Below are 22,434 nucleotides of genomic sequence, written 5' to 3' on the forward strand. Positions count from 1 at the left end.
CCTTTGATGGCCGCCACATGTCACCAAGAAAGCAGATCCGCACGATTTAACAATCCTTTGTTTTCCCGTTAAACCGGTTAAATAATTCGGTTCAGATGAATGAACCGAATTGTAAACCAAGCCGGTTACTCATTAAAAAAAAACTCAAAAACCCTGCAACGTCTTCGTTCCACGATTTCTAAATTTTCAAAAACCTTGCTCTCTCTCTCTCTCTCTCAACATGTTTCTTCCTTTCTTGCTCTCTCTTTCTCTATCAACACCGATTCTCATCCATGGAGGAAAAAACCTAAATCGGTCGACCTCATCTTCTTCTATCTCTACAATCCTAAATCTTATTCTATCTAAAACCTATCTGCGATTCGACTCCGACTCCAACTCCCAACTCCAACTCGGACTCAAACTCCAGTTAAGAGTTCCAAGTACTATATATAACTAGTTTGATGTCAATTTCTTTAACCATCATCTTCCTCAAGGGCTCTCACCTCTACTCTGCTCCCACGACGTCTCAGTCTTCCGTACCAAAGTCGACGAAGACATATTCAGTTGCCAGAGGAGTCGTCGTCACGTTCAGTTGCCGGAGTGAAGGTCATTATCGTTTGTTTAATCCTCGGGGATGAAAGAGTTTCCTTCCTGTATTTTGGATTGCATTCCTTTTATTTTACTGTATGAATTAGAAAGCATCTCGGTATGAAGAAATTGTTTCCTTTTTCTTTTTCTTGTTATTAATTGATCCTTAAGTTGTAATAGACTCTGGATAAGAATGATCGAATTACCAAATTGCTTCCTTTTTCTTCCTTTTATGATGGTGACTTGATCTTTGATTTCCAAAAACTTAGTTTTAAGTTGGGCAGTTGTGTCTGTAATGATGGTTTTCTGGTTTACTGATATATTCTGTTTGGTTATTCAAATTTGAAAATCGCATATTTATTAGGTGTAAGGTTTTAATGGCATGACATGTATATGAATCAGTTTTTGCCTTCTCATTCAATAGCTCTTGTGGAATCAATGATTTTAGGATTTTGTTCTTACCAGAATACCAGCATAGATTGATGGTTTGAAATTCAATTGAAGCCCATTTGGTACACATGCTTCTTAATTAGCTCCAATTCATTAGTTTAGGATCACAGAACCCATGCATCCACTCAAAAGCCCTATGAATTTCTTATCATCAACTACCTCTCAATCTATGGCTGCCTCTTTTGATGGGTCACACCGAATACAGAGTTCAGAAAGAAGTTGAGAGATGAAACAAAATTTCGGTGGGATTGTTCGAATGTAAGTTAAACATAATTGTGATTGAGCCTATAAGAGAGAGAAGAGGACTAGATTTTAGAGAGGACTTGCTTTTAGGAAAACGTTTTGGGTAACCTCTATGTGGAGAAGGGAGTTTTATTAAATGGGAAAAGCTATCTTTATTTTATATTAGTATTTATTATTTTTTAAATGGTAAAATCTATAGGTGATGTAGTTAACTATGCTATTTGAATTGGTGATACAATATTTGTGCTTGATTAGATATGTATTAAAACTTAGTCATATATCCTGGTCATTGTTTTTGGTAGAATATGCCCTTGTCATTTACTATTTTGATAATCCAAGTATAATTTGAGTTTTCTTGTGCATACACCCTATTTATACTAACTTATAACAAGCAACTTATAAAATAGTTCATTTTCCTTATAAGATTAGTTATAAAATGCTAAAGGGATGTTATTGTTGTAGCTTTTGAGAATTGCATTGGATATGGAAAATCTAGAGAATTGCCCATTGAAGATAACTATGCTGATTATAAGACACAGATCGGTTTGACTTTTACTTTAGAGAATGAGGCATACGAATTTTACAACCAATATGGAAGACTAGTTGGTTTTAGTATGAAGAGAGATTATGCACATAAGAGTAAAAACAATAAAACAACTGTAAAGCAGAAGAGATTTTCATGTAATAAAGAAGGACATCGGGATAAGCACAAGAGAGATAAATGCACAATCAAGCCTTGTCCAGAAACTAGAACTAAATGTCCTGCAAAGATGTGTATTTCTAGGTTGGATAATGGGCTTTATGAATGTCGAGATTTTAATGACAATCATTTACTCTATACACCTGCTACTACTCATTTAATGCAATCTCAGCGTAAAATCACAGATGTTGCTGCACATGCAATAGGTTTGGCTGATGACTCTGGTATTAGGACCAAAGCAAATTATGATCTTTTGAGTAGGCAAGCAGGGGGTAGAGAAAACCTAGGTTATACCAGGGAAGATATACAAAATTATCTTCGAACTAAACACCAGCAACATTTGGCTTATGGTGAAGCTGGGAGTTTGTTAGCATATTTCCAAAAGCAGACAAGGCTTAATCGTTTATACATGATTTGCAATTAGATAATGAAGAACAAATACCAAACATATTTTGGGCGGACCCAATGATGATCATTGATTACACATTATTTGGTGATGTTGTTGTATTTGATACAACATTTTGCACTAATAAAGAATGTAGGCCATTTGGTATTTTTGCGGGGTTCAATCATCATAAAGGTGCGACTATATTTGGAGCTGCACTGCTATACGATGAAACAACTGAGTCTTTCAAATGGTTGTTTGAGGCATTCTTGAAAGCAAATTGTCAAAAGCAACCCATAACCATTTTACTGATCAAGATGCAGCAATGTCGAAAGCTATAAGTGAAGTCTTACCTGAGACATGGCATGGATTGTGCACATGGCAGATAATGCAAAATGGGGTTACACACCTTGGTAATCTAATGAAGAAGGGATCATCATTTTTCAAGGATTTTACGAAGTGCATTTATGGTTATAAAGTTGAAGAAGAGTTTGAAAATGCATGGAAAAAGTTACAAGATGATTATCAAGTTCAAAATAATTCATGGTTAGATCGACTTTATGGAATTAAAAAGAAATGGGCAGCCTATTACATGAAATATACTTTCACTTTAGGTGTGAGGAGTACACAGCTTAGTGAAAGTATTAATGCTGATTTGAAGAGGTATATTTGAAACCACATTTGGATCTAGTACAAATTTTTAATCATTTTGAATGGTTAGTGGAGGATAAACGTGCCAATGAATTAAATGATGAATTTCAAGCAAGGAATACACTTCCTACGTTGAAATGAAAAGCACCAATCGGGATACAAGTAGCAAAAGTTTACACCCCTAATATATTTGAAAAGTTTGAGGAAGAATATAATTGGTTGGGTGCTTGTTCATCAATGCTTCATAATAAAGATGGTGTCTTGAGTGAGTACACAATTCGTTTAATAGATGTAGTTGGGAACTTTATGGAAGGAAAATATACGGTTATATACAATCATAGTGAACAATCAATACTATGCACTTGTAGAAAATTTGAGACATTTGGTATTCTTTGTTGTCATGCTTTGAAAGTGTTTGATAAACTAGAAGTAAAGTTTATTTCTGAGAAGTATATTTTAAGACACGAAAAAGTTTGTTGGTGGAGGACAATAAAGGAAAACAAGTTGTAGAAGATACTAATTTGAGTCACACACAGCGTTACAGGTTTCTTTGCCATACATTTGTAAAGTTAGCAAGTCATGCCTCTAATTCAATAGAAAGTTTTGAGATTGCCAAAAAATGTGCAGAACAGTTACGTGTACAACTAGTAGATTTAGTTGAAGATAATCCAAACACGGAAGCTTTTGATGGATGCAATTTTGGCGAAAATAGAAATTTAGTATTGAAGAAGAAAGAAAGTCAGAAAGGTAGTAAAAAACGGCACAAGGGTTGGACTGAAAATATAGGTCAGAAGAACAAAAGTAAGAAAAAAGTGAAGTGTAATGAGCAAGTAGAAAGTCAGCATTCAGTTGAAATAGATACATCTAAACAACCATATTCAGTGGCTACTTCAAATATGCATGACACTCTTCAAGCTATGGAAGACTATCTGGGACGTTGTCGCTGCTCCAGGCACGATTCATTTCTTCTTTAGATTTTATGGATTTTTTTTTATATAACATATATTTTTAATATTAATATCATGTTTTTATTTTTACAGATGCAGACATTTGCTTCTTCACAAGGATCAACAACTTATGTGCTTCATCCATCTCAATGATTTCATGGTATGTGTGACAATTTCTTTGCTTATGTTGTCTATAAAAATTTCTTAAAAGTCTGATATTATATCTAAAAGCCCTTTTAATTTTTTTTGTAGGAATTTGCAACTTTTCTGCTGACCTTGGGTCTTATCACATGGATGTACACGAGTACAAAAGCCCTTAGGCCAATAGTTCTTTTTTAAAATTCTCTCGGGTCATGAAGGTTCAATACGGCAGACAAGAAGTCTTGAGAGATAGATATATGTCATGTTAGGGATTCTTTCTTTTCTTTTATATATATATATATATATATTGGGGGATGGGGTTTATGATTTTTATTAATATTGATTTGTTAGGATAGCATCTTCATGCTTCATTACATTTGTATTGATACTCTATTTAATGGTCATTGTTTATTCATATTTAATTCCATATATTTGTCGTGTTTAATGCTTGTGTTGATTTAGAAACTCGAGTTGGACATGACATGCAATCCATGGTTTTTATTACATTCTTTTTTTGGATGGATCTAACATGTTTGTTTTTTAGGTGAATCCTTAGCTCAACTGGAAGAGCACCTAGTTATTATCTAGGTTATGATGGTTCGATCCCATTAGGGTTCATTTTTTAAAGACTAAAGCTTAAGTTTTAATTTAAAGATCTTGGGCACCTTGACTTTGTTGATCTATAGTTGTGAAGTTGTTGATGATGAAGTAGTAGCAGTAGTTGTTGTAGGTGAGCAGTGGCTACTGTGTTGCAGAAGATGTAGGATATGGAGAGAACCTTTATTGCTGAATCATCATATTGAAAGATGAGGATTCCCTCATTGCATTTGTATTTAGGTTCTCTTTAATCTTTAAACTAATATGAGGGTCCTTATTAGGCATTCTTAAACCATTTTCATCATTCTTAGGCAAATATTCCAAAATTGTTGTGGTTAACCATTGTTGCTCTATATGATCTTGGTCTTACAGTGACAGGAATTTTGAAAGGATATGACCAGCTGTAAACCTTGTGCTGGATCGAGCTACAGAATTTCTAAAGGTACTCATGTAGTCACATGGTTTATTGATAGTAGTGTCAATAGGTTTGCATGCATGATTTACTCTTATTAACTATATTTCTTAGGCTTATAAACTAAATTTGTTGCCTTCTCTGCCATTTTGGGTAGGATAATTAAAAAACTATAGTCATGTTAACTGTCACTTTGAAAGTAAGTTTCCATTTATTTACTAAATCAACACCAACAACCCCCCCCCAAAAAAAAAAAAAAAAACAAATAATAGAAGAAGAAGAGAAATGAAGATGATCGATCAAGTTCATGGCTTCTTTCCTTCAGTAAATGTTAGCTTGTGCAGCTTTTTTGGATTGATTAATGTGTATGTTCTAGAAAAAGTCCCAGGCTTTACTTTCCTATACATTAATATGCATAATTATTGTGACCACAATTAACATCACACCAGTTCCATGTCTGGGCTGGGTAGTTTCTGGTGGCTTAGATTCTCTGCTTATAGCTGGGCTATATGTTGAGCCAGCTTGTTGGTCAAGTCAACAAATCAATTTGGTTCCTGTGCAAACCTAATCCTCAAGCCAAACCTGTTTAGGAGTTATGTGATGAGCACATTTATGTGTGAAATCTTAGGGCATAAAGCATGCATTTTATACACTTAGAGTGGAGTTACCTTGGGTTTTATGTTGTTTTTGCAGATTTTAGGACTTTTCAAGATTTAAGCAAATATTTGGAGTTTTGGGCTTGAATCATGCTATTTTACACGTCAAGAAGTCCATTCAAATTCTCAAATGCGAAAATGGGCCTGATCTGGAGCATGATGGGCTAGAGATGTGTGATTATGGGCCAACTCCGAAATATTGAAGAGATAAAGAAGGCAAATTTGATTTACGGCTGCGATTTAAATCAAATCTACAGAGATATTATTGAGAGAGTCCAAATGGAAAAGAGTCCTTGCATACCTCAATATCTTATCTCATATCTTGGATTTAATTAAAGAAAGAAAAAGAGGAAAAAGAATTATATTCAGAAAAAAAAAAAAAAGGAAAAATCCCGTTTTTTAATGCCTCTGTCCAGTTTCGATCAAACCCTTCATCGAACGGTCATCCGATGTCCGATCGTGCTGATTTTTCGAGGAGAGCTTCACGACTACTTAAACCTCAAATCCAACGGTGGAATTATGCATCTGATCTCTCTAAGTCGGCGCGATTACTACATCAAAACCCTAATTGGCTGAGTCAGATAGAAACCCTGAGTTTTATTCAAATTCAGCCGTGCTTCATATCTCATGTAAACTCTATAAAAGGAGAGCATACTCCATCAAAGGAGAACATGTTCTAGAGCTTAGTAGAAGCATTCTTTCTTCTCTCTTCAGTTTATTTAGGCTTTCTCTAGTTTTCTTTGCTTGCATTAGTGAGATTTAAATTTCTAGATTCAATGTTTAGGTTTAATTTTTTTATGTAATGCAATTCAAGTTCAAGCTTCAAGTTTAAGTTTTAATTTTTTTAGATTCGTTTTTCTCTGGGTTTAGCAATTGCAGATTTAGATCATTCTAGATCTAGATCTGGTTGTTAGGGTTGGTTGAGATTCAAATCGTTTGTTCAATTCGCAAGTAAGTAACCTTCTTTATTAATCTTCTCTCCTCCCTCCATTCCCGCTTCTATCTACCCCTCCATATTTTTAATTTAGGATTTACTTGCAGCATTATTTATTGTTCTCCCTTCCCCTGGATCCTTGATCAAAGATGTCTACAGTCGTGCCTCTCTTTGGTTAAGGCTTCCTTTTCCTTTTATTGCTTTGTTTATTGCTTTGTTATTTACTTTCTGTTATTTATTTTCTGCCTATTCATTCATCATCTGGGACCACATAACCGGAGCAAGCCTACAATCGTGCCTCTGCTTATGGTGACGGGTGATGTTGCATCTGCATTTTAGCTATGAACTAAATTTTACTGACTGCTTTAACATACTAATTGGTTTTACTTTTTTTTTTCCTTTTTATTTTTATTGTTCGCATTTTTTTTCCTGTCTTTTATTTATGCATTGATTGTGTTTAATTTATTTTTCGTTTCAATTCGATTGCATTAGACGTATAGATTAGGATCGTTTAGTTTAGTTAATTAGTTAACAAAAATTGAATCATTCCACTCTCGCATTACTATTAAGAAGTTGAATTATAAGTGACATATATCCTTGAGATCGACCCGTTAGCTACACGATACCGTGCGCTTATGGTTACTTTTAAAATTCACAAACAAGTTTTTGGCGCCGTTGCCGGGGAGGTATTAGTCCACTTTGTTTTTTTCATTCTTAGGTAAATCGAAGTGTTTTAAAAATATTTAAAAAAAAAAAATTCAAAGATATTACTCTTAACTTGAGTAGAAACAAAAATGTATAGTAGTCTCCACTCTACTGCAGAATCCCCAGGATTCGATTGTAGGTGGCTCCAAAGACTATACGGATTCCATTGCTGTCAAACCTATACAACGCTCAGTTATACGGCAACCTTACAGCTTTGGAATCATTGTTTCAATCTTTGTGGTGGGAAATTCACTACTTTCCTTTCGTTTTTGTTATTTTCTTTTCTTTTATTCTTTAGTTAATTTATTTTTATTTAAAAAAAAAAATCTCATTCTTTCATAAGAGCTATTAATTGCATTAGGTAGTTAGTGCATGTGTGTCTGGACTAGTGATTCTACAAATCGAATTGTCCAAATGTCTAACTTGACCATGGAAGGTCTACCTCCACCACCTCTGTCATGGATATAGGTAAGTGTAGTTGAAGAGGGTGGGACTCTAGAGTTTGTAACCGACTATATCATGTAGTGATGAAGAGTATCCAGAAGGGACTCTAGAGTTTGTAATCCAGGAGGACTCTAACTTTGTAATACTGTCTCTAAAGACCATAATATAATGGGACCCAAGCAATGGGAAAAGGGAGAACAAGTTTAATCTCTTCCCTAAATCTTCTCTCTCTCTCTCGGTCTCTCTTCCTCTCGGTCTCTCTCTCTTAGTCTCTCTCTCGATTTCTCTAAGCTTACGTCCTCACCAGATCCGAGTTCCCTCAATTCAACATTGGATCTGACAATTGGTCCGACCTGCCGGATGGCCGACGGAACTCGTTTGCACTTAATGGACGAGAACCTGAAACAGCTCAACACCATCACTTCTGAGCATGGAATGATTATCACAAACCTGCAAGCCTCAATGGAAGTTCAGAAGGGAACACATGGATCAACTAAAAGAAACGATGGCGCAACTGGCAGCGCAGATGAAGGCACTAAGTGAACAGGTAATGCAAGCATTCAAAATCCCTGCTAATTCAGATCTGTCCTCGGTTTTGTTAGCCGCAACCCAGCGACCATCGCTTGAGATAAACTCAGTTTCCTTGACGGCAGAAATTAAGCAACATAAAGCTCAAATTGACAAGGTTTCTTTCGATTCGGATGGAGAAAATAGTGATTCAAGCAAAGCTGAAACTGGATTTGGCATTGATTCGAATAGCGGTTGGAGCAATTTGACAATGAAGATTCAAACCGTCTCACCTGACACAAGGGAAGAGAAAAGGATAAGAACTGCGGCTACTATGCTGGTTCCTCTCACTGCCGATCAAGTTCAACGAGTTTTATCGTTGCTGAAAAAGGAGGAGGAAAAGAAAAACGGAAGGATATCAGTTGGTTTGGATGATGATATCTTGTTTAAAATTCTCCAGAGATTAGAAGCTGATACGTTGCTCAATTTAAGGGTGGTAAGCAAGCAATGGCATAATTTGATTTTTGGTCCTTACTTTGTTATTTCCCATATCTCTTATGAGGTACCGCCTGGTTTACTGGTCCAAACCCAGAGCCTATTATATGGTTCTTATAAATTGGGTTTTCTAGATTTGAAAGGAGAAAAAATTGTGATGAGGTACTTGGGAATAGATGTTGAAAAACCAATAATTGCCTCTTGTAATGGTCTTGTCTTGTTTCGAAATAAACCAAATCGAGGCATCGCCGGAAGTCCTGTGTCAAGAAATGCAGATGATCCTTGTGCCAGCTTCACTGTAAAGGGATCGATGCTAGGAAGTTTCAATCAAGGGTTTGCCAATTTAGATTTCCAACGGATATTCCGATCGATTGCTTGTTTTAGTAGGATCCATGGCAAGGGCAACCGTTTGGCATGACGTCGTAAGTTGAGGAGGCCAAGAGCTTCCATGAAGCCTCCATGGCTGCGACCAAGGGCGAAGGCGAGATGGGAAAGACAGAAGCAGCATCGCAAATGGAGGAAGCTGCGATGGGATTCCAAGGCATGCTTTACCTGTAAAAGGCTCCACCACGCTCCAATAGCATCGCCAATTGGAGCAAGAAACGCTTCAGGCGAGACGGTGGCGATTAGGACTCCTCCAGAAAAAGCAAAAAAATTTCAGATCACAGGAGAAGAAAGGAAGAGGCATGGGGTGGACCGGGTCAGTTTCGGGTTGATGTTTATTATTGGATGGTACCGAACTGGACAGATGGCCCAAGGAATTGCACCACCACATAGGGCTTTAAGACATTCAAATGAGGCCCACTCAGACCACGTCAAGCCCATTCATTGCAAACCCACAGAAAAATCTTCAAATTGTCTCATGGGCCTAGGCTTAACAGGTTTGATGCAAAGGCATTATGAGCAGGGACACTACGGTAAAAAGACTTACATCTTTTCATCTTCCTATTACAGTCTCAAGACCAGGCCGTTGTTCCAAGAGGTGCATGAGGCAGATGTATGGACTTCGTTCTCGTTGCCGGCGGAAAGTACCACGTGTCATTGTCGAAATGATGCCGGAATTCAGGCACCATGTAATCAGCCGTCTATCCCAAAGCTGGCGCCACATCGTGTACCAGCGACGCATGGAGAGAACATTCTGCCGCATATAAACTACACTCGACGCCACGACGTCGTTCTCTTGCGAGTGTTGTTGCTCAGTGACACGATGGTTCATGAGAATCGGATCGAGCCTGAAGTTGTGTCACTCCACCGATTGGTACTGCTACAAGCTTCCTTCTTCATATGTGAGCGTACAGGTGACGGGATGACTCGATTATTGTGGAAATCAATTAAGGAAAATCGGAATTTTCTCTTTCTAAAGTTAGATTTAAGGCATTTTGACTTTGGAGTGCTTAACTGCGAGGCTAGTGATGAGGCTACAATTGAAAGCGTTGAGGCCACGCGTAGGTATGGTGTAGCAATCCAGTGTGCACCTGTAACTCCAGATGAAGCACAGGTCAAGGAATTTAACTTGAATCAGATGTGAAAAAGTTCAAATGGGACAATCAGAAACATCTTGAATGGGGACGTCATAGCTAAATGGGCCCTTCCTTTTCTTTTGCTTGGTCTTGTCGTTGATCACCATAAAAAGGGCCATTTCCTATCTAACTGTACGAAGTTGAGTCACAGGAAAATTGCTAGCATTCTCACCTTAGGGTGGCTGCTCTTCGACTCAACACTGCTGGGTAAGTACATTCTTGGTATGGCTAGTAAGGCTCTTGTGGTTTGGAGGGTTTCTGTGGCAGAAGGTGCACTAGCATTGGCTAAACTCGAGTTCAAGAAGGCTTGCTTAATTTGGGGTTATGCTAGAAACGAGAGGATGCAATCACAACAGTGGGCCTTGGTAATTCCATTTAATTCCATTCTCCAATTGTCTTGCTGCTTGCACTATGAGCTGAAGAGTTGGAAATTGTCCCATGGGTTTTTTGAGGGAAATAATCGTGAGCCCTGCCTAGAAAATGTTTTTTGGTTTTGGGAAATAAGGGCCCTGCAAGCCAAAGAGATTTTTCCATATTCTTTGCTTTTGGCATGAATTCAGATCGTGGTATTTCTCCATCAATTCTGGTCACAGGACTAGCTGCAGACACTGTTAATGGTACCATATATTTTATCTCATGAAGCAAGACAAGCTACTATCTTGAGAGCAGGTGGGCTAAGGCATATAAAGTGCGGCATTTGAACCTTGAGGACAAGGTTCTTATAAGGGGTAGGCAATGTCATGGATATAGGTAAGTGTAGTTGAAGAGGGTGGGACTCTAGAGTTTGTAACCGACTATATCACGTAGTGATGAAGAGTATCCAGAAGGGACTCTAGAGTTTGTAATCCAGGAGGACTCTAACTTTGTAATACTGTCTCTAAAGACCATAATATAATGGGACCCAAGCAATGGGAAAAGGGAGAACAAGTTTAATCTCTTCCCTAAATCTTCTCTCTCTCTCAGTCTCTCTTCCTCTCGGTCTCTCTCTCTCTCAGTCTCTCTCTCGATTTCTCTAAGCTTACGTCCTCACCAGATCCGAGTTCCCTCAATTCAACATTGGATCTGACAACCTCCACCTAAGAGTCTTAGAGATAGATTTTATCCAACTAGATCTGCACAACCTTCCTGTATACGTTTACCTGAAGTGAGGGGTAATAATTTTGAGCTCAAATCTCATTATCTGTCTATGTTACCCCAATTTCATGGGTTACCTGATCAAGATGCATATTTGTTCCTTAGGGAGTTTGAGGAGGTTTGTGTCCTTATGAAGGTACAACAACTCACTGATTATGCCGTAAGACTACGGTTCATTACATTTGCATTAAAGGATCAAGCCAAAAAGTGGCTTTATAGCTTACCTAGGGATAGCATTACCACATGGGAACAATTTACTGTCCTATTTTTGAAAAAAATCTTTCCTTTCTCTAAGACGAACAAAATAAGAAATGATATTCTTCAATTTCATCAGAAACCCAATGAGTCCTTTGCTAAGGTAATGGAGAGGTTCCAAAGCCTTCTCCAAGAATGCCGTCACCATGGTATAGAATTATGGCATTTATGCCAAATAATTTATGAGGGTATTGATTATCAAACAAAGCAACTCTTGGAATCTATGTGCCCCACAGGATTTACATCGTTCACTGATGATTCCGAAGCTTGGGAATTTCTTTTAGACCTAGCAGATAGAACTAGAGAATGGGAGTCAACCCAAGAATATGAAAGGACTAGTAGGGGATATTTTGTTGATAGCCAAGTTCATATAGATAGTATTTTGAAAAAGTTAGAGACTTTGGTAGTTAAAGCTACACCGCCACCACCAAGTCAAGCACATTTTATTGACAAGTCTATTGCTATGTGTGCATGGTGTCAGTCTCCTACACATGTAATTGAGGAATGTCCTAGCTATTCTGGAGGCCAACATGAAAATGTCAGTGCGATGTTTCCAAACCAGTACAATAACACATAAAATCCTGGGTGGAAGAATCATCCTAACTTTTCATGGTCTCAAGGGCAAAACCAAAATGGATTAAGCAATTATTCCACACAAAATCACTTTGGTGCCCCTCAAAAGCAAAATGCCCAATTTTCTCATAATCCAAATGTCCAGTTCCCTCAAGCCCCAAATTTCCAGAATGCCAATTTAGCTAGACCTGTAAATCCACCTATTGTGCCTCATATGCCTCACATTGCACAAAATCAATCATCACCTGGTTTCAACAGAGGTAACAATCCGAGTTTTCTCGTCTCTCTTCCTTAGAGAAGAATATGGAAGTACTTTCCATCACCTTCATGACTTCTATGCATAATATGGAAATGTCTGAGCGAGAAAAAGGTAAAATGCCTAGCCAGCCTGAGCTAAATCCTAGGATTCAGATTCAACAAAGACCACAAAATCAAGTCAACCAAGTTGAATCCTCCCCTTCTTTAGCTTCAATTAATTATGTGTCTGCATTGAGAAGTGGGAAAGGGTATTTAACAGGTGAGTCACATATTAATGAAAAGAATAAGATTAGTGACCATTGTGATGAGGAGAATGTTCAAGTATCTCCTAATAAAAGTTTGTCTGAGGAACCCATAGAAGTTGAGGATGAGCCCGTTGCTTTAGCAGTACCTAAGTTTGGTGAACCACTATTAGAAACTAGGAGAAAAGAACAAATTTCAAATGAAAGTCCTTATGTTCCTAAGGCCCCTTATCCTAGTCGTCTAGTTAATAAGAAGAAGAATTCAACTATGAAGAAAATTTTTGATGTCTTCAAAAAGATAGAAGTGAATATCCCTCTTTTGGATGCCATATCCCAGATCCCCGCCTATGCAAAAGTGTTGAAAGATTTATGCACTCATAAAAGAATCACTAGCATTCCCAAAAAGGCGTTCTTGTAGGTAACATTAGTTCCATAATTACTCAACCTATAGAAGCCAAGTATAAGGATCCAAGGAGCCCCACCATAGCTTGTGTCATAGGCAATACATACATTGAACATGCTTTACTTGATCTTGGTGCAAGTGTGAATCTTTTGCCTTACCATGTTTATAAGCAACTAGGATTGGGAGAATTGAAAGCAACTAGAACTACTCTTCAGTTGGCAGATAGGTCGTTAAGATTCCTAAAGGGATGGTTGAAGATGTTTTATTGAAAGTAGGAGAATTTATTTTTCTAGTTGATTTCATTGTGTTAGATACTAAACCTTTTTCAATCAAGGATGAAATCCCAATAATTTTAGGAAGACCATTTTTGGCTACTAGTAATGCATTAATCAATTGTCGAAATGGCCTCTTACGATTATCTTTTGGAAATCAAACTGTAGAGTTTAATATGTTCAGAATAGGGAAACAACCACAAATAGAAGAAGATATCAATATGCTTGAGGAATCTTTTGATTTTCCTAATGATGTGATTACCAACTTTGAGATTGATTTTGATTCTGAATTTCAAGAATGTATGGATATGTTGGATGATGATAGTGAAACTTTCTTTTCTGAAGTTTTAAATTTTCACACACCTTTGGAGCCTATTAAACCTCTATCCATCTCCATCTCCATTCCCAAGCCCTCAATAATTGAACCCCCCCAAGCTAGAATTGAAAGAGTTGCCTTCTAATTTGAAGTATGTTTTCCTAGGACAAGATAATCCTGTCATTTTTGTCTCTGATTTAACTTATGACAAAGCAGAAGAGTTGATCACACTGTTGAATGATAATAAAGAAGCATTGGGTTGGTTTGTCACTCATATCAAGGGTCTAAGCTCTTCCATTGAACAACATCATATTCATCTTATGAAAGATGCAAAACCTTCTAGAGAACCTCAACGTATGATGAAAATTTTCTTTAACATTGTGAATGTTTTTCTTGAGATCTTTAGAGATGATTTTTCGATTCACGATTTTTCTTATTTGGAGTGCCTTCCCCATCATACATTGATATTGAAGATAAGACTAAAGCTTCCCATGATAAGCACATCTTGACTGAAAGGTATACCTCTCATTTGTCTTCCTTGTTTAGCATGCATGCATTGAGGACATTGCATTACTTAAGTGTGGGTGTGGGGGGGGGGGGGGGTATAGCTTCATTGTAGATTTTAACTTTGACTTTTGGTTAGTATACATATTCTTTCAATTACTATGATGTGTGAAATGAGAGTGATTTTGGTACCCATCATGAACAAATAAAAACCCTGTTGAGAGGAAGGTAACTTGTATATATGTTGAGATGAGATTTTCCTTAGAAAAATAAAAGGCCCTTAACTTAAGGCGTTGGACCATCTATGAGTTTTGTGGGTCCTTGTTTCTTTGGCTAGAAGTTGAGATCAATTTTGTGTATGGCATGACAAAAAAAAAAAAAAAAGAAAAAAAAAAGAAAAAAGAAAAAAAAGAGTAGAAAGTAAAAGTTGAATTCCTTGGAACTAGACAGGGCACTCCGACTTAGGAATCGAGGTGACTTGATCGAAACTCTTAGGAATGAGATTATTGAAAAGAACTCTCGCATCACTTGTCTATGTGGGCATATGCAAAGCAAAGCTACAAAGTAACTTGGGTTTCTGGTGTTTTCTCCACCATGTCATTCAAGCCAACCGTAGTGGAGTAATGTAGAGTTCACTACTCAAAAGAAAAGAGAGAGATAAATACAAGTGTCATCACTGCCTTGGTAAAATTGTTTGGTCAAAAATACTTCAAAACCTTAGTCCTTGGTCCCCTTACTTTATGAGTGGTTTTGCTTAAAGGAGAGGTGTACTTGAAAGATATAAGGTGAGTCTTTGATTAAGATATATGCTAAGTCTCAAGAATCAAGATGGGGTAATAAAGTTCAAGTGTGGGGGATCTTAAATCAATGGTGAGAAAAAATGTCATAGCTATTGATACTGTATGAATACTTACCAATTGTTAGAGTTGGAATTTGCAATGTTTTATTTTGAGCTAAAATTGGAATTTTGGATGTACATTCACTGCAAACATCCATGAGACAAAACTCGTCCTCTAGGGGTAACCTAGTGGTTTTAAGGCCTGTTGCACATGCTAAGTGTAACCGTGATTCCTACGAAAGTGAGTTAGGATTTATTTTGTTGCACTAGTTTATTACCTGCATTTGTATTTTTCTTTAATTTTGCTTGAGGACAAGCTTAATCTAAGTGTGGGGGAATCTGATGAGCACATTTATGTGTGAAATCTTAGGGCATAAAACATGCATTTTATACACTTAGAGTGGAGTTACCTTGGGTTTTATGTTGTTTTTGTAGATTTTAAGACTTTTCAAGATTTAAGCAAATATTTGGAGTTTTGGGCTTGAATCATGCTATTTTATACGTCAAGAAGTCCATTCAAATTCTAAAATGCGAAAATGGGCCTGATTTGGAGCATGATGGGCTAGAGATGTGTGATTATGGGCCAACTCCGAAATATTGAAGAGATAAAGAAGGCAAATTTGATCTACAACTTCGATTTAAATCAAATCTACAGAGATATTATTGAGAGAGTCCAAATGGAAAAGAGTCCTTGCATACCTCAATATCTTATCTCCTATCTTGGATTTAATTAAAGAATGAAAAAGAGGAAAAAGAATTATATTCAGAAAAAAAGAGAGGAAAAATCCCGTTTTTTAATGCCTCTGTCCAGTTTCGATCAAACCCTTCATCGAACGATCATCCGATGTCCGATCGTGCTGATTTTTATAGGAGCGCTTCACGAATACTTAAACCTCAAATCCAACGGTGCAATTATGCATCTGATCTCTCTAAGTCAGCGCGATTACTACGTCAAAACCCTAATTGGCTGAGTCAGATAGAAACCCTGAGTTTTATTCAAATTCAGCCGTGCTTCATATCTCATGTAAACTCTATAAAAGGAGAGCATACTTTATCAAAGGAGAACATGTTCTAGAGCTTAGTAGAAGCATTCTTTCTTCTCTCTTCAGTTTATTTAGATTTTCTCTAGTTTTCTTTGCTTGCATTAGTGAGATTTAAATTTCTAGATTCAATGTTTAGGTTTAATTTTTTTATGTAATGCAATTCAAGTTCAAGCTTCAAGTTCAAGTTTCAATTTTTTTAGATTCGTTTTTCTTTGGGTCTAGCAATTGCAGATTTAGATCATTCTAGATCTAGATCTGGTTGTTAGGGTTGGTTGAGATTCGAATCGTTTGTTCAATTCGCAAGTAAGTAACCTTCTTTATTAATCTTCTCTCCTCTCTCCATTCCCGCTTCTATCTACCCCTCCATATTCTTAATTTAGGATTTACTTTCAGCATTATTTATTGTTCTCCCTTCCCCTGGATCCTTGATCAGAGATGCCTACAGTCGTGCCTCTCTTTGGTTAAGGCTTCCTTTTCTTTTTATTGCTTTGTTTATTGCTTTGTTATTTACTTTCTGTTATTTATTTTCTGCCTATTCATTTATCATCTCGGACCACATAACCGGAGCAAGCCTACAGTCATGCCTCTGCTTCTGGTGACGGGTGATGTTGCATCTGCATTTTAGCTATGAACTAAATTTTACTGACTGTTTTAACATACTAACTGGTTTTACTTTTTTTTTTTTTCCTTTTTATTTTTATTGTTCGCTTTTTTTTTTCCTGTCTTTTATTTATGCATTGATTGTGTTTAATTTATTTTTCGTTTCAATTCGATTGCATTAGACATATATATTAGGATCGTTTAGTTTAGTTAATTAGTTAACAAAAATTGAATCATTCCACTCTCGCATTACTATTAAGAAGTTGAATTATAAGTGGCATATATCCTTGCGATCGACCCGTTAGCTACACGATACCGTGCGCTTGCGGTTACTTTTAAAATTCACAAACATTATGCTAGGGTTTTGCAACACTTTTCTCCTATCCACAACTAACAGTAGGAGGCCATATCCTTGTTGGTGCATGCGTTTACTCTAATGCAAATCAGGGATGTTCTCCCACATGTATTGATAATTCTTGATAATTCAATAGGTAGCTCTTACATTTGAGTCATCCAATGGTAAGTGATCTCTTGGATGGGACACCAATTGGTTGAACCTGGTAACCAAAACAAGGCTAAGGTCAATCCCAAGTTACTATTGACTGGTTGAAATTATTTGATCCTGTGATCTCACTTCTGACTCTTGGTCCAAAGATCTGGTCCACAATTGCTGTTGAATTAATGTTACACATTCTGGGTGAGTGGGTTATGGCTAGTGATGTCTTACTGACTGATTTTGATCATGTAGGACTAGGAAGGGTCTAAACCCCAATCCTACCAGTAAATTTTCGCATCAACTTTAATTAATAAACTCAAACACCTACTGACAGCAATTCTTATTGAAGCTAGAAAGGCATAACAAGTCTTTTAATGAAAAATGAGTCAGTCATCTTGCAAAACTTACTAACATTTATTTGAAGCTCCAAAACCCAACATTTCAAGTGGCAGCTTGACAAATGAAGTCCCACCTAGAATTTGAGTCCAAACTCCCAAAGAGAGAAAGCATAAAACAACCATGTCGCTTGACTGGCTGTAACAGGTGTTGTCTGAGCTAGCATGGTTAAAAAATTACATGTAAATCAGCTTCCTCCAAAAAAATCCTGAAGTTCTGTATTTTGAAAGTAGTCCACAGCAAGAGTACCAAATGGGCTTTTGATAAAATGTAAATTGTTCAGAGTTTGAACATAACTTGAAGAAGTTTCTTTTATGAAACGTTTGAGGTTTTATGTGAAATGAAACAGAAACTCTAACTAGGTTTCAATATGTCAATCAATTTCTGGAAAATGTGGAAAAACTATTATTGAACTTTGTGAAAATTGCAAAAAGAAAGACCATCAAGATGTAGAGCAACCACAACCTTTTGAATTACCTTGTATTGCAATAATGCTTTTAAGATTACATTTGACAGCATGCAGCAACCTTCCTGGGAACTGAAATTTTTTTTTGGGAATAATGGTCTGTTGAAAGACCCCTTAGATTCACACTTTTGCTCATATTTACTACTTTTATTCAGTTTTTTTTTTTTTTAATTTTTTTTTAATTATTGTGACATCTTGGTAGTTTCTAGGATTTTTTCTGTGTACCAGTGATTAATTACTGGTGTTTATTGCCCTTGGGATACAGATCCAGATGACCCACTGAAGACAACTGATCAAACTCAGACTCTTGGCCTAATAGTATGCCTTTCTCCTATATATTTGTTGTACTTTAATCTTCTTTTGAATGAATGGAAACCTTTTAGTATTTGCATATTTTGAGTTCTGGTGTTTCATAAATAGTTTCCTTAAAGCATGTTACCAAAATTTTTTGGGAGACTATGTACTTTTTCTCTCTAAAAGATCTCATTTCCAAGATGCCTGACATGGGGAACCAGGTTTTCCAAGAAATCTGATTTCCAGCCACTGTTCACTGCTTGAATCCAGCGGAGCATCAGATTGCTGACGTGTCCAATTATGTTACTTTAAGTAATTGTATCTGTAGACATTGGTAACGGTGTATCTTGTTCCTGAGATTGCCACCCTCTGCAGATGATGATATTTTGGGAGTCATATGACTTCATTCTTGCAGTGAGTTACAAAGGTCCTGCGCCATGTATGGATTCTTTGATTCCTCAGTGGCTTATGAAAATTAAATGAACCTTCAGTCACTAGTATTAATTTAATTTTTACTTGAAATTGAGGTTCTGGATTATTGCACTCTGAACCATCTGAGGACAGAGGTTTATTGTATTTTACTCTGATGAAAGAAACAGGCAAAGCCAAAGGCTTATGGATTTAATGTTATTTTATTTTTTTTAAATTGTTTCTGTAGGTTTGTAGGGGAACAACAGTAATGCTTCTATCCCCAACTGATGGTACTGAAGAGATTGCAAATCCCTTTACTCAGCCAGATGGTGTGTAGGGCTTATCTTCCATTCATGCACCAAGTCTTGCTAACTAGGCCATAGGTATGCTTTATTTAGTCCTCTCCTGTTGGTTATGGTGGGTACTCGATCATTATGGAGTTCGAGAAGGCCTTGCATTGTGTCTATGAGGATACAAGTCAATCAAATCTTGATATTACTGTAGTAGCATGCAGGGGTGGACCCACTAAGGGCCCGGGGGGCCATGCCCCCCCCCCCGGTTTTTTAAATGTTTTTAATTATTTGCTTAGGTTTTTCATTTTTTATATTAATTTCCTTCATTTTTTCAGCTTTTATCTCTTCTCGCATGTGAAATATCACTATTTGGCCCCCCCAAATTTGAAAACAAATTTTAAAGGTAAAATAATGGGTATAAATGTCATCCCTATTTAAAAAATAAATCCTCAATCCCTATTTATTCTCCCCTCTCTTCTCTCTCACATCTTTTCTTCCTATTTATTCTCCTTCTATAAACGTGGGTTAAGGGAAATTTTTGAAAAAAATTTATTATTAAATATTCAAAATGCCATTTCTAATGGAAACTAACTCCTCAATTCCAATTCTCCCCTCTCTTCTCTCTCACATTTTTTCTTCCTATATATTCTCCTTCTATAAACGTGGGTTAAGGAAAATTTTTGAAAAAAAGATATTATTAAATATTCAAAATGTCATTTCTAATGGAAATTAACTCCTCAATCCCTATTTATTCTCTCATTCTCCTATTTTCTTCCTATTTATTCTCTTCAGTTTCTTTCTTTTTATTTATTCGTGTAAGTGCGGATTAAAGAAAACTTGGGATAAATTTTTCTGCACAATTAGGTTCTCTTTCTCTTTTTCAATTTATTTATTTTTTCTCTTTTACTTATTTTTATGTTATTCTTTATTTGATTTTATATTCTTTTTTTTTTGTATTTCTTTTGCAATTTTTATTATTTGATTTTATATTGTAAATAAAATGTCTATAATTGTAATGTAACTAACTACCATTGGTTTGCATCTCTTACTTAAATTTTTTTTTGTTTGCAAATTTTTTAGGGTTAAAGTCACCTGTATTTTTTTTTAACTGATGCTTTAATTTACCTATATCTTGTCCAAAAAAAAAATACCATTATTTATAATTTATCTATTTTTGTCAAATATATGTGGGCCCCACAAAATATATGTAGGCGTGCTTCCCCAATCTGAACTTTTATTATTCAGCCCCCGCCCCCCACTAGAATCCTGGTTCCGCCCCTGGTAGCATGTAGTGTATGTTAAATGTCACTCAAACTTATTGGTGTTGTCGCTTCTGTGATAATTCCTAAGATGGTATGGCTATTTTTCTTAACTTTAATATGAATTCAGTATTTTCCAAGAATGTTTTTTTTTCTGATTGAAGAGGCTACTTGGGTAACGTTTAATAATACAGGAATGGCTTTAACTGTATCTAAACCAACTGATCATGTATTCAAGCTCATGGCATGTAATATACACAGAGAGTGCTAAGAAGATGGATGGGAAATACAAGAATGGGTCAGAATCTACCTAATACTTGATTGATCCTTCCTTCAAGCTGATGGGATGTAATGTCTAGTAGCTTGGTGCAAAACTGAAGCCTTAGGGGGTAGAGAGTGTCTGTAAGTTTGGTTGCTCTACATATCATGATATAACTTTTAGAAAGGAATTTACAAAATTTCATACATCCTTGAGGATATTTTTAGATTAACTCAGAAGTTTAGGTGGTTTGCTAGTTTGCTCTACATATCACAATATAACTTTTCCAAGAGAAATCATAAATCTCATACATACTTGAGGCTATTTTAAACTAACTTGGAAGTTAGGTGGTTTATTTTGTTTCCTAGGTTTAACAAAATAGCACCAGCTTCTCTGGTATTGGTTATACAATAAAAGTTTTAGGAGTACTACACTGAAACTTCTGCCCATTTACATTTATTTGCAGGGTGGGTTCAAAAACGTCTCATAAGCTGTATATTAATCGTTGCAATAAGTTGTCTGAGCCAGCCAATATGAAGTTACTTAAGAATTTATACAACTTGGAGGTAGGCATACCATATACATCTATGTTTACTTGCAGATCCTTCTATGTTTTGGTTTGCTCTACACCTGATAAGTTTGAGTGTGTAATTTTGTTTCCTAGGTTTCTGATGATGAAGTGAATGCATCTAACTGTGAAATGCAAGATGTAACAGTAGCACTTTTAATAGATGTGTTGTGTGAACAGAAGACAATTGCCATGATAAATCTTTCTCACAATCTGTTAGGTCAGAATTTCAGTATTAACAATTTTTGTTGATTTAGACAAAGATACGATAAAACAGGAGGCAAGGTATTTTTACCCAAATTTAATGACAAGAGCAGGGTTCTCCAAGAAAATGAACAAATAAATAATAGGAGAACAATAATATAAGAATCCGGATGGAGTCGAACCATCATACCCTGGTTTATCTCCAGGTGCTCTTCTATTTTAAGCTAAGGACTCAGTATCAACAATGAGGAAAAAGAACTCCACAAAATACTTTTATCAATATCTTTACATTGTAGAGACAGGTCTAGCAAACATTCCATCAAACATATGATAGGCATCCAAACTAGTATCCGAACAATTTTACAATAAGTTTCCTATCTTGAAGATTTAGGCTGTGCGGATGCGATCAAACTGAATGTAATGCAAATTCAAGGCTTTTGATTCATTCAGCAATCAAATAAAACAATAAGAATACAGAAGAAAATGCATCTACGGAGACAGATTCTGGAGAATACTACTTACCGATTCAGGAATTTGGTCTTCTCCATTGTATCGTCATAATCAAGCATTGTTGCCGGTCGTAATCATTTGCCGAAGTGTTCGTCCACTTCGACCGGTGTGGGATCTTTGATCAGAGACAGAAGAAGATGAGGTCGAGCGATTTAGGTTTTAAATCAAATGACTCACAGTAGCAAAATGTACCATGTAATAAAAATCTCTGATGTTCTTCAACAGACCTTATCATCAAGAGAGAGAGGAAACCATGGATGCTATGGATGAGAATCGGTGTTGATAGAGAAAGAGAGAGCAAGAAAGGAAGGAAACACGTTGAGAGAGAGATAGCAAGGTTTTTGAAAATTTAGAAATCGTGGAACAAAGACATTGCAGGGTTTTTGAGTTTTTTTTTAATTTTTTTTTTATTGAGTAACCGGCTTGGTTTACAATTCGGCTCATTCATCTGAACCGAATTGTTTAACCGGTTTAACGGGAAAACAA

At 36.4% G+C, this 22,434-nt stretch overlaps 1 pseudogene; it reads left to right on the forward strand.

Moving 5' to 3' along the window:
* Positions 1-440: 440 nt before the first annotated feature.
* On the forward strand, positions 441-4,282 carry LOC149005620 (protein FAR1-RELATED SEQUENCE 5-like; annotated as a pseudogene).
* Positions 4,283-22,434: the final 18,152 nt, after the last annotated feature.

The sequence above is a fragment of the Hakea prostrata genome, chromosome 9 (genome assembly GCF_041222555.1).
Source record: "Hakea prostrata isolate BN-2017 chromosome 9, UWA_Hpros_2, whole genome shotgun sequence".
Classification (NCBI taxonomy): Eukaryota; Viridiplantae; Streptophyta; class Magnoliopsida; order Proteales; family Proteaceae; genus Hakea; species Hakea prostrata.